This window comes from Gobio gobio (genome assembly GCF_949357685.1).
Source record: "Gobio gobio genome assembly, chromosome: 12".
NCBI classification, from domain to species: Eukaryota; Metazoa; Chordata; class Actinopteri; order Cypriniformes; family Gobionidae; genus Gobio; species Gobio gobio.
This window is the reverse complement of record NC_137105.1, coordinates 14,743,242-14,755,409: the sequence shown is the minus strand read 5'-3', so window position 1 is coordinate 14,755,409 and position 12,168 is coordinate 14,743,242. Positions and strand designations below refer to the sequence as shown.

Here is a 12,168-nt window from a genome sequence, read left to right as displayed (position 1 = left end):
TCCGCCCCGTCAGTCACATCAAGTGCAGTTTGCAGGCACACAGAGAGATGCAGGAGCGGTTATCTGTGTTTATAGATGCCCAGAATCACTATAGTAACTTCATGTTTTACACAGTTTATACAGGTCAGTTAATTGCTGTTCTTATAGCCAATGCGCTGACACACACACAAACACACACACACACGCAGAGACGGTGCGCGCAAGCCCCGAAGCCAGATCGCTTTCACTTTCATGCTCATAAAGTTTGTCAAGTACATGCGTTTAAAGGCTTGCCAGTTTCAACATTTAAAGCGATTGTGCACTATTCAAAAATAACAATACGAATCCATTCAGTGCTCAGCTTTTTTTCTGTGACACAGAGAGCCGAGCCGCGTCGCGTCTCTGACAACACGCGCGCCCTGAAGGCAGACTCTTTCACCTAAGTCCTCACAAAGCTTGTCATTTGTATGTGGTTTAAGCCCTGCCAGTTTGAACAGTAAAGCGAGTTTCGACCATCAGATGTGTATTATGTTGAACTAATGCCTGATTTATTGTGATAAACCAACACTCAGACAGAAGCTCGCACATCACGTGAAGATCGCGCGCAGAAACGCAGTGTCACCGCCGTCCTGTGACTAAAGTCACTAAAGGAGCTTAGAAACTCAACCGTTATAGATTTGAATACCTTTGAAGTAAGTACAAACCACAGCTTCATAATGAATAGAGACGGTATGAGTAATTCACACACACAATCACTCTCTCATTAATGCATTCAAATAAATGTAATGTAGGCCTACTGTGTTAATTTATTTGTATCTAATGTACAACAAGCAGAAATCTGCCCCATAGACAATAACTGCTGAAAGTGAACCGTTTCCTTCAAGTATTTTAAAATCACAAAGAAATGCACTTTTTCATTAGAAAAAAAAAATCCACCTTTAATAGTAGAAAATGTTTACAGTACAAACCTTATCAGTGAACTTACTAAAAAACCTTATGAGGGCAAAAAAAAGCAACAACAAAAAAGCAAAATAATCGTTCATTAATCGTAATCGAGGTCAAATGTTCAATTAATCGAGGTTTTTATTTTTGGTCAAATCGTTACAGCCCTAACTCACCCCCATGTCATCCAAAATGTTTGTCTTTCTTCAGTCAAAAAGAAATTAAGGGGTTTGAGGGGAACATTCCAGGATTTGTCTCCATATTGTGGACTTCAACGGGAACCAACAGTTTGAAGGTCCAAATTGCAGGTTTTAATGCAGCTTCAAAGTGCTCAACATGATCTCAGACTAGGAATAAGGGTCTTATCTAGTGAAATGATCGGTCATTTAATTTTTTTATTTATTTTTATTTATATACTTTTTAACCACAAATGCTCGTCTTGCACTAGCGCTCACGACTTCACGTATTTTGTAGTCATGTTGAAAAAGTCACGTGACGTAGGTGAACGTACCACCTCAGTGTTTACACAGCGAACGTGCAAAGACTAAGTCAAACGCCCTTTACAAAAAAAGGGTTAAACAACGATGGAGGATTTTGGTGGAGAATGGAGATGCAGTTTTTCGCCCTACCCTACCTTTTTGAACCAAAGTACACAGACGAATGTCATGTCCAACGTGATTACAAGCCAAGACAAGCATTTGTGGTTAAAAAGTATATACATTTAAATTTATTTTTTAGAAATGTGCCGATTGTTTCGCTAGATAAGACCCTTATTCCTCGTCTGGGATCCTCTAGAGCCATTTGAAGCTGCATTGAAACAGCAATTTAGACCTTCAACCCGTTGGTTCCCATTGAAGTCCACTATAGGGAGAAAAATCCTGGAATGTTTTCCTCAAAAACCTTCTGAAGTGAACTAATTCTTTAATTTAAAATATAAATAGCTTACTATATAGTTTATAGTGAAACAAATTGAAAGTACTTTCTTAGTGAATAATTGAACATTACATTCTTTTTATAACTGAAATATTTAAGACTTTTGGATTCAATTTGGAAAATATTTGGACTATTTTACCTCATAATTGCTTTAAAGATGATTGTGACATAAAGGGTAAGGCAAAAGCGTGCATAAACTAAGCTATCCGGCTAATCGAGTACCTGTATCCTATGCTAGTACATAAGCTAACTAATACAGACATTAATGGTCATTATAAAGTAGTTCAAACAGCATTTATCATAACATGATTTTGTAGGAATTGTAATCAGGTGCTAAAGAGACTACCTATTACGTAATTTCAGCCGATAGGATAGCTGGGATCGGACCTGATTTGTCACCACACCAGTGAAATCTAACACAATACTCTTCCACAGGTTGCATTGGGTGTCCATTCTCTGCTGCCTTCCCCCGGTGGGATGGTTCTGCATGACAGAGAGGGTGTGGCGCCATAGCCCCCTCTCTTTGAGATCTCTCCCACCTCATAAACCCAGTGGACCACAGCCATAGTGTTCCCCTCAATGAGCATCCCTCTGGAGCGCTAGATCAAGTAAGTCAGCAGATCATGCAGGAGCTCAAATAACCTGAACTGGCAACAGCAGAAACTGTGGGTCCAGCTGTAGCAAGCCTTCTTACAGGGGGAAATATGTACATAATCATCCAGTGTTGTGGAGTAACCAACTAGAAGTTGTGATGGTCCTGGACTGCATCTTAGTAGCGTGACAGCAGCTCAGCTGTTTTTCAGAATAGTCTAGCACTTCCAGTAAGAAGATATTTTCTCCGACTAGTGGTGGCATGACTAAAAGTTACATCACCCTTGTTTGTCACATTATAGCACACATGCAGCCTCACGTGTGCCGAGGCAAAAATCGAATTACTCGTAACATAATATTGGGTATTAATTTTCGTTATTCAGACCATTTGCTCATACATTGTTTTGTAGTGAAATCATTTGTTTGTTTGATTATTTTCAAGCTATTGTGTGCCAAGTAGCTTGCATCTTGGCACACAATAGTTTACCGCTTGTTTTATTCACATTTGGATAAAGGCTTCTGTTTAATGAATAAATGTAAAGGTAGAAGCAGCTTCTAAAACAGTTAAAATAGTCCTCTTAATGTTGAAGTCAGAACTGTCAACTGTCATCTCTGCAAAGGTAATCAATGAGTCCATAAGACAGATGTTTCTGTTCAAACATGTTAGGTATTCAGCTTTGAGGCATTTCAAATATGAATGAGGGACAGTTGGTGCAGGTAAAACATTTTTCCTGGCCCCACTGTCCAGTTTTGTTTTTTCCTTTTTTTTTTGCATCTGCTTATACTAGATGTATTGTGGTAGTTCAACAGACTTTACAGTTGTCATGGTAATAGGAAACCTGACTGTGCCTCCACCACATCTGTCTGTGTTGTGTTTTAATTTGCAGTTTAATTTTCACACTTAAAATAATTAACAGCATGGTTTATGTATGCTTGTGAAATAATCTGATTTTGCTGTTTGCTGTATTGTTGTTCTTGGTACTTTAGAAGGACTTTCCACTCTTTTCTTGTCTTGCTTGGTTTCTCGTTTCAGTTCTGAAATCTAATTGGTCTAAAGTACTGATACTCATGCATATTAATCATCAAATAGAGATTAAGAAAGTTGAGAAAGTCATAATGACTGGTGGAAATTAGTGACATGTCTTGCATTAAAGTAGCCTGGATGTCAGCCGAATTTAGCCTCGCCCACAACAGGGAAGGGAAGTTTGGTCTGGACTTGATCTGTTGTGGAGCAATTATGCTCGAACCAAAGCTGTTCGGACCAATCAAATTGTCAGGGCGGGCTTTATACGATGATGGACAGTAACGTAACCATCCACGTCACCAAAGAGCGCTTGGGTTGAATTCGTTTGAATCTGAGTATAACGACGTCAGGCTAAAGTACTCTGTGTATCCTTAAATTATTTTTACAACACCAGCAAAGGTTTACACTCATCTTCTTCTACTTCTTCCAGCGTGTGTGCAGTTGAGTTCTGTGGACAATATGCGTTTTTTATTTTATTTGTATTAAACATTACAAAACATCACAGTATTAAAGCAGTACACGCACCTGCAAACTTGTCGCTTTTCGGCGACTATCAGCGTTTTCTTGGTCAATTGGGTCATTTACGTGAATCACGTAGAAAAGGACAGTTTATCACTACTTAACCTGTTAGTGATGTTTTGATTATATCTTGCATGTTAAATAAACCTGTCATGAAAATGACAGACACTGTGTATACATTATTATATTTCAACAACGAATTGGAGAAAAAAACTATTTTATAATGAGATTTAGAAGTTAATGCAAAAACTGCCTTATGTGAAGTTTGCATGTTTGCATACAATTTAGGCTAATAGTTTGGGCTCTGTTGTTAACCTTTAATATTAATGTGCAAGTAAGGGCTCCCTATATAATTTACAGAAATATCTTCAATAAACTTTTATATATAATTTAATTAATTCAAGGACACACTCTTTTCTTCTTCAGTAAACCACTGTTAAATAATAAAAATAAATAAAAAGCAATTTTGTAAAACTGCTGTACCGAACCGTGATTTCAAAACCGAGGTACGTACCGAACCGTCAGTTTTGTGTACCGTTACACCCCTAGTGTCAGTCTTTTATTTTATGTGTCATGCGTCACAACACTTCCTTGAGTTCCAGGCGTTTCCGTGTTGTAAATAAAATAATTTTTAAAATATTAAATGTGTCATTCTCTTTAAGTCATGCTCAGAAATGTGTCATTTGCATATCTGGCCTTGGCTGCATTAGCTTATAATTGATTATTTATTCCAAATGTGATCAACGTTTGCATAGATACTAGATGTGTTGGGGAATTTAACATTTGAATTATATTCTGCTGAAATGAACGAAATCACTTGAAAAAGATTTGTTAATTTTTCTGAACGAGTTTCAAAGATCCGAGTCCGTAAAATGATCCGAACTTCCCACTACTACTATGCGTCACTCAACATATGTCACTTTCTCCGTTCCTCTGATTGGTTGTAGGTCTGACCAATTGAGTGCAGAGTCATTTCGGTTGAGGCACGCCCCATAATCACAGCCCAATGGAGCAGTATCAGACTAGAATCTGAGTATGACAACGTCAGGCTAGCATAATAGTGTTTTACACCTAAAAACTCACCTAATAGCATTTCATCTATTAATTATGACTTATGAGTGCAGATGTAATTTTTTGGTCTACATCAGCTGGGAGAACATGGTGAGTGCTTTAATTTTCAATGTATTAATTAAGAAAAAATTTAATTCATTCTGTTTTCACAAACAGGCTTATATTCTTAGTTTGTAGTAGTCCCGGTTAATAAGATTATTGCAAGTAAATCCAACCAGCTACATTAAACAAACGATTTATCATGACAAAGAGTAGAGGAGTGAAAAAGAAATAGGAGCTTCTGTGAATTAAGTTAGCTAAAAATGTAATAAATTAGTAAAGCAGAAAATTGCAGCAGTGTTTACCTGCGTCTTTGTGTACAACATACGCACACAGATGTAGGTAAAAGCTGTCAGATGGTATTTTTTGTTTACACACTAGTCATCAATATTTCACAAGCTGTAATCAAATGCAAAAACCCACGACTAAAATGTAATGTGCTCAATTTCCTAATGTATGGACAAACGCTCATGCTAATCACTGAGTTGCTTGGAAACCAGCTGAATTGACAGACCTCCCTCTTAATACGAGGATAAGCACTGACTTGCATGAAATTAGTCAAAGACCTATTGGCTTCTCAATTCAGTTTGGAAAAAAAAGGCAGTGGATTTAGCTTATATGATGATTGCATGGGCACGGCTGTGTTTTTGTGCTGATTGTACGCGGCTGACACCTGCTTTCTTAGCCGTAGTCAGGCTTTTCTTTATTGCTTCCGTATACTTAAGTTGTACTCTCCCAACAATTTCCCTCATAATTATCGGGTTTTGTTTGACGCGTTTTGTGTCATGGAATCTGTGATCTTTTTCTGATGTCGACAGTACCGTTTGTGTAATTTAATGCTGATGAGGCTCAGAAACAACAACAACAAAAAAAATCTTTTCATGATTTAAATTCAGTATTTCATTTGTATTCAATTTAACGGTTGGTTCCTGCAGCCTGGGGTCATAGGACGCGAAAAAAGTACTATGGAGGCTATTGGAGAATTAAGTGCTTGCTCAAGGGTGCAATTACACTGAATAGAAAAGAGAGCTGTGGAGACTGTGAAGTGGTGTAGCACAGTGGTTTTCGAACAGATTCTGTTAAAACAAAAGCATTCAACTTTGTATATAATTTTTTTTGTTTATTTGTGTGCATTACAGAATACGTGCGTGAATGAAGATGGCAAACAGAGGTAGATTTCCATATTAATGTTTTTTTATTATCACTATCAAAGTTATTGCAGTTATAATATAACAAACATTGATTCTTTATTTCTCAAACTGCAAAAGAATGCACTGACCTCATGTGAAGCTAGACTTGTTTGCATGGTACTAGGCTTGCTGCGATAGTCGGTGTTGCCGGTGTTTAGGCGCAACACTGGTTACATCACTTTTCCACCGTGGGACCGCCCCCGCTGTCGTTTAGGAATGGAACTATTACCGGCTTCACAATAAACCATGATAAAATTTACTGACGGTTATTAATATCGTTTAAAATTTCATTATCATTAAAACCGTGTTTGATTATCACGATTTTGAAAACTCGGGTAAATCCTGTCCAGCCAACATCAGTCAGGCATAGACATGTGCCGGTATACGGTAATACGATATACCGCAATAATGAACATGCACAATATTGTTATCGTGGGCCCTTCAAAATACCGTGAATAATTATTTCTTACGATATATTCCGATTTTTCAAATGCATTTTAAGAATACTTTACCCATCAACCGTTTAAAATGAACAACACGTCAAAGAGGAACGCGCACTGATGTAAACAAACCCAACGTGCATGAGCACATGGCGGAATGAGTGAAGGAGACGCACATTCACTCTCTGACAGCAGAGGGCGCTGACGGAACTGCAGAAATGCAGCCGTTTCCCCGGGAACCCTCGTAAACAAAACGAAACGTGCTCATCTCATAACCAAATACTTAATACTCAAAGTCTTAAGGTCATTTTATATTTTAATCTGGACTAAATTACATGCCCTAGATATTGTTTGAATATGTTCTGATTGTTGTTCAGTCACACACTTTACAACAAGTCTCCATTATTTAACATTAGTTCATTCATTAACAAACTGACAATGAAAAATACTTCTAAAGCATGTATTACTCTTAGTTAAATGTAAATTTCTGCAAAATAAGAACACATTATTAAAATCAAAAGTTGTAACTGTATTATTTAATGGACCTGAGCTAACACTAACGGTTGCTTTTTTTTAACTAACATTATCAAAGAATAATAACTGTAAAAATTTTGCTATTCGCTCTTTGTTAATGTTAATGCATTAACTAGTGAGACCTTATTGTAAAGTGGGACCTATTGTTCTTTATAATTCTTTAGCACTTTAATTTAATTTAAATTTACTTTATACATTTTTGTGTATTGCTTTATTGTATTTAAATGTTTGGTTCTTTTTGTTATAAGAAAGTTATTAAACCTGTTATAGTATGACAACACTTTTTTTGCAACGAATTGCAATATCGTGATAATACCGTGATAAAAGCTTCAGCAATTAATCGTAACATGAAAATTTGATACTGGCACATGCCTAGTCAGGCACAGGCGCAGGTGCAGACGCAGCATGCAACATTGCTTTTTGAATGAGAATGTCAGAAGGCAGTGACCGCGCCGGGAGATTTTTCAGCCTTCTTAAAGGACCAAATCTGAGGTGTGGTCATGTTTTGGCTTTTACAAAAGTCCTGAGGGAAACTTAACCGAAGATGGTCACCCGGTCTGCAGAACATGCAAGAAGAAAGTCGCTGTAATAGGGGAAACACTTCAAATCTGCTAAAACAAGGCAAGTGGACTTTGACCTCATTACTAAAACTACGTCTGGGAAATAATAACGTGAAGCTTCCACACAGAAAAATTTGCAGAAAGTGGCTTTGAGCCAAAGACGAATTAACAAATTCAGACAAGACTAGTGACATTTAAGGGATAATATTGTGTATTCATTTGTACACTTATTACACAGATTTGTAATATAAATAAGTACGGGGACATATTGAATAGATTTTAATGTTTTAAATCTGACCTGTTTATAAATCCATTTTGTACAGTGTACAAAACAATCGTCCAGACAAGATGATCATAAGAAGTTATAGTAATATTTATAGTAGTATTAATAGTAAAGTTCTCTGATTTAATTTTGAATACAATCAAAAACAGAGACGCAAGAGGCAAGTTGCATTAATGAAACGAGAGAGCGCGTCCATTAGGGTTGGGCATCGTTTTGATTTGAACGATTCTGATTCCGATTCCGATTCTTAGTTTCGATTACGGTTCTTTTCGATTCTCGATTCCGATTCTTTGAGGGGTGGAGTCACAACATGTCACAGGCTCATTTCACAGAGGAAAATTGTATTTTGATTCAATAATGAGTTTTAGTTTTGGGACTTTATCCGCTGGCATTTTCACTTGCTTTGCTGCAAAGGTGAATGGAGTTTCACACCGAGTCCTGGTTTAACAATAGCATTAACAGCAGTCATATTAGGACTGCTACTCGCGCGGGCAATTTGTGTATAGCTACATTTATCTACGAGGGGGAAAAATAATTTCAGTAACGTTGTTGTTCACCACGATTCGCAATTGGTCAAGGGCTTTGTTATTACACTACAATCACTTAGCTGATTATGACGAGGTGGGATAATGTTAGTTCACCCTGAAATGAAAATAAAGCCATCTTTTACTCACCCAGCTGTTGTTCAAATGCGCGTGTTCCAGTGTGTGCGCACTCCAAGCCGCAGTAGCCTCGTGCAATATTGTCATGACAACCGGTACACAATATTCACTTAATCATATACGTTATAGAAAAGACGAGAATCGCGTTTTTTTCTATTGAGCTTGATTTCTCAAAATTGTGCATGTGTGTGTGTGTGTGTGCTTATCCTGGGTGCAATGACAACAACAGTGCGAGTTATTATAGTAGGCATGAACGCCGGCGGCTGCTGACGGCTCATAATGTACACAGAGGAGCGCGCTCAGAATAACGGCCGAGCTCAGTGTTTTGACTGAATAATACGGTTTCTTTCTCGCAAAACCTATAGTGTTGCACTGTGCCGACCCAGGCTTTTTTTTAAAAGTGAAATAAAGCCACACTTTTGAGCGCCGCTTACCGTGCTCCATGGCTGCAACAGAACAAACGGGTGCGGCAAGCACTTCCGAAAACTTGCACGTTTGGAACCGATGATCGGAATTGAAAACAAAATTTCTAAACGATTCCAATGGCATCGTTATTTTTAAAACGGTTCCAAGTTGGAACCGGTTCTCGATGCCCAACCCTAGCGTCCATTGTGATACGTGGATATGCGCTGTTATAATGTGTTGCTATTGATGACGGCCTTTATAAGGAAGAAAATGCCACAGAATAGAATCTTGCTTAAAAAAAGTGCATATATTTATATGCTTGTTTTATTTGTTGTTTGTTGATTTTTGTTGTGGATAAGCCTTATGGCTGGAGGCAATGAGATGACCGGGACAACAGGAATCCGTATGCCAGATTTATTTAACAGAATAGAACAATCTCACAGTGCCGAAAAAAAACCCATAGAAACAAAAAGGAATCAAAAGAAATCAAATTAGACACTACAGGACAGGGCCAAAATTGCAACAGTCTTACAATGCACGCGGACGAAGTAGCGGTACCCCTCACACGCTCACGCCACCGCCATACTGACTATTACGGTGGCCATCTTAACGCCATGGCCCCGCTTATGAAACGTACCAACCCATGGGGGAAAACGCATAACACATAATACTGTTAAATATATTGCACCCAACCCTTTTATATTATTAACATGTCAATATAAGTGTATAAAATGAGTGTGCAAGTGTGAAATGTGGGAACGTGCCCTAGCCTGACGTCGTCATACTCAATTCTAGTCAGAATATGAGTCTGATACTGCTCCGTTGGGCTGTGATTATGGGGCGTGTTTCAACCGAACCAGGAAAGACCTCAATTGGATAGACCTACAACCAATCAGAGCAACGGAGCGACGCATAACGTTAGTTATCAAATGTCAACAGAACTCAACTGCACTGTGTTGCCATGTCCGCGGGTTGAAGCGACCCCAATTATGTGATATACAGACCCAGGAATGCGACTTTTAGCTGCCAGCCCTGCCAAAATAACACATATTTTACCCCCCAAATGCCTTTTTTTCCCGGAGAACCCCCCCCCCCCCGGAAAGCTATTGGGCTTGTTTTTGGCTAGTTTTGAGGAACGTTAGCAATTGGGCGGGTTTTGTTGTAAAAACTTGGCAACCCTGAACCTGCACGCACGCTGGAATAAGTAGCCCAACGTTAGAAGAAAAAGATGAACGATCTTTGCCGGTGTTGTAAAAAAAAGAATTTAAGGATACACAGAGTACTTACTAACACGATCATCATTTCTGAGAGAGAGAGTAAAGGTGAATGCATATACGAACAAGTTCTCCGTTTAGGATTAGAACAAACTAAACCCAAGCGCCTTTGATGACGTGCATGATTACGTTAATGTTGATGATCTGTCCATCATCGTCTAAAGCCCGCCCTGACAATTTCATTGGTCCGAACAGTTTCTGTTCGGGCATAATTGCTTCTCTACCGATCAAGTCCAGACCGAACTGCCCGAGTAAAAATGTTGTGGGCGGGGCTAGGGCTGCTCGATTATGGAAAAAATCATAATCACGATTATTTTGGTCAATATTGAAATCACGATTATGTAACACGATTATTTCACATGACTTTGGGAATGTGTTGTATTTATTAAAAATACACCTTTCAACAATTCAATTGAAATTGTAACATTTGTTGTACTTTTTGAACTATTAAAATAAATAATATAACATATATTCGAATCAAAGTATAAAAGTATTCACGTAAAAATGATAACCACAAATAAATAAGATCAACAATATGGTTCGGCTATGCTTTTCAGGTACGTCTAACATTAGTTTTCAGGTACAGAAATGTATCAAATGTAAAATAACATTGCATATTTGAGTGCATAAATTAAAGATTAATCCTATTAAACTTACAAAAGCTATTCAATCAAGAGCGGTGAGTGATGTCCTTGTCTTTTGTTGTTTGACATTAAACAGACAGCAGTAAAGGCTACTGCCCCTTTAAGACCTCGCGTCTTCTTTCTCGAATGTATAAAGTTCACTTAAGGCATATACAGACTATGTCTGCTAAGATACTCATCAAGATGGACATGTTGACATACGTTTTGTGTGAGTTTGTCCGTTTAAGAGCAAGACTTGAAAGAGAACTCAATATTTGCGCGCTGAGAGACGTGTGCGCGCTCTCGGATGAACGCACTATTCTATTCTATTCTATTTTGGCTCCTGCAATGGGTAGGGGGGTGTCCTATCCCTGTGCGTTGAGCCGACCAGATGAACCAGTTGTTTCCAGTGCTGACGGTCTTGTGCCAGCTGCTCTGCATCCTCCACAGCAACTCCATGTTGTTGGAGGTCGCCTGCTAGGACGTCAAGCCATCGGGTGCGGGGTCTACCTCGTGGTCGTCTCCATCCTGCGGCTCTCGGATCAAACTGGAGAATGGCTCTCGTCGGATGGTCAGGAGGGAGGCGGAGGACATGGCCGAACCAGCGGGTGCGACGTTGCGCAGCTAGGCAGGATGCTCTGGGCTGGCACATGCGGGCTCTAAGCACTTGATTGGAAACCCGCTGGGGCCACCTGATGTTCTCGATGGTTCTGAGAGCCCTGCTATCAAAACCATCTAATCTTGTAGCCAGTGTCTTATTTAAGGGCCAAGTCTCCGAGCCATAAAGCAGGATGGAGAGTACTGCGGAGTTGTAGATCCGAAGCTTCGTCTTGCGTGAGATGGTCTGGTGCCGCCAGAGTGGTTTCCAGAGAGACTGTAGGGCTGACGCAGCCAGGGCTCTTCTGCGGGTAATCTCTGGTTTTAGGTCCCCGTTGTCTGTCACTATGGATCCCAGATACACAAAGCTTTTGACAGGCTCTACAATGTCATTGCCAAGCCGCAGGGAATGTGGATGCGGTCCGTCACCGACGTACATGAACTTGGTTTTCGCCCAGCTCACCTGAAGGCCAAGCTTCTCAGCCTCTTCACTGTATATGCC

At 39.2% G+C, this 12,168-nt stretch overlaps 1 protein-coding gene across 2 annotated transcripts in view; it reads left to right on the top strand.

Annotated features, from left to right (window-relative positions):
• Nucleotides 1-12,168, top strand: part of ncoa1 (nuclear receptor coactivator 1) — a 94,176-nt gene that overhangs the window by 18,625 nt on the left and 63,383 nt on the right. For both annotated transcript variants that reach the window (XM_079830462.1, XM_079830461.1), the window contains exon 3: nucleotides 2,290-2,462. The gene's annotated coding sequence lies outside the window, so the exon portion shown is untranslated. The remainder of the gene's footprint in view (nucleotides 1-2,289; nucleotides 2,463-12,168) is intronic.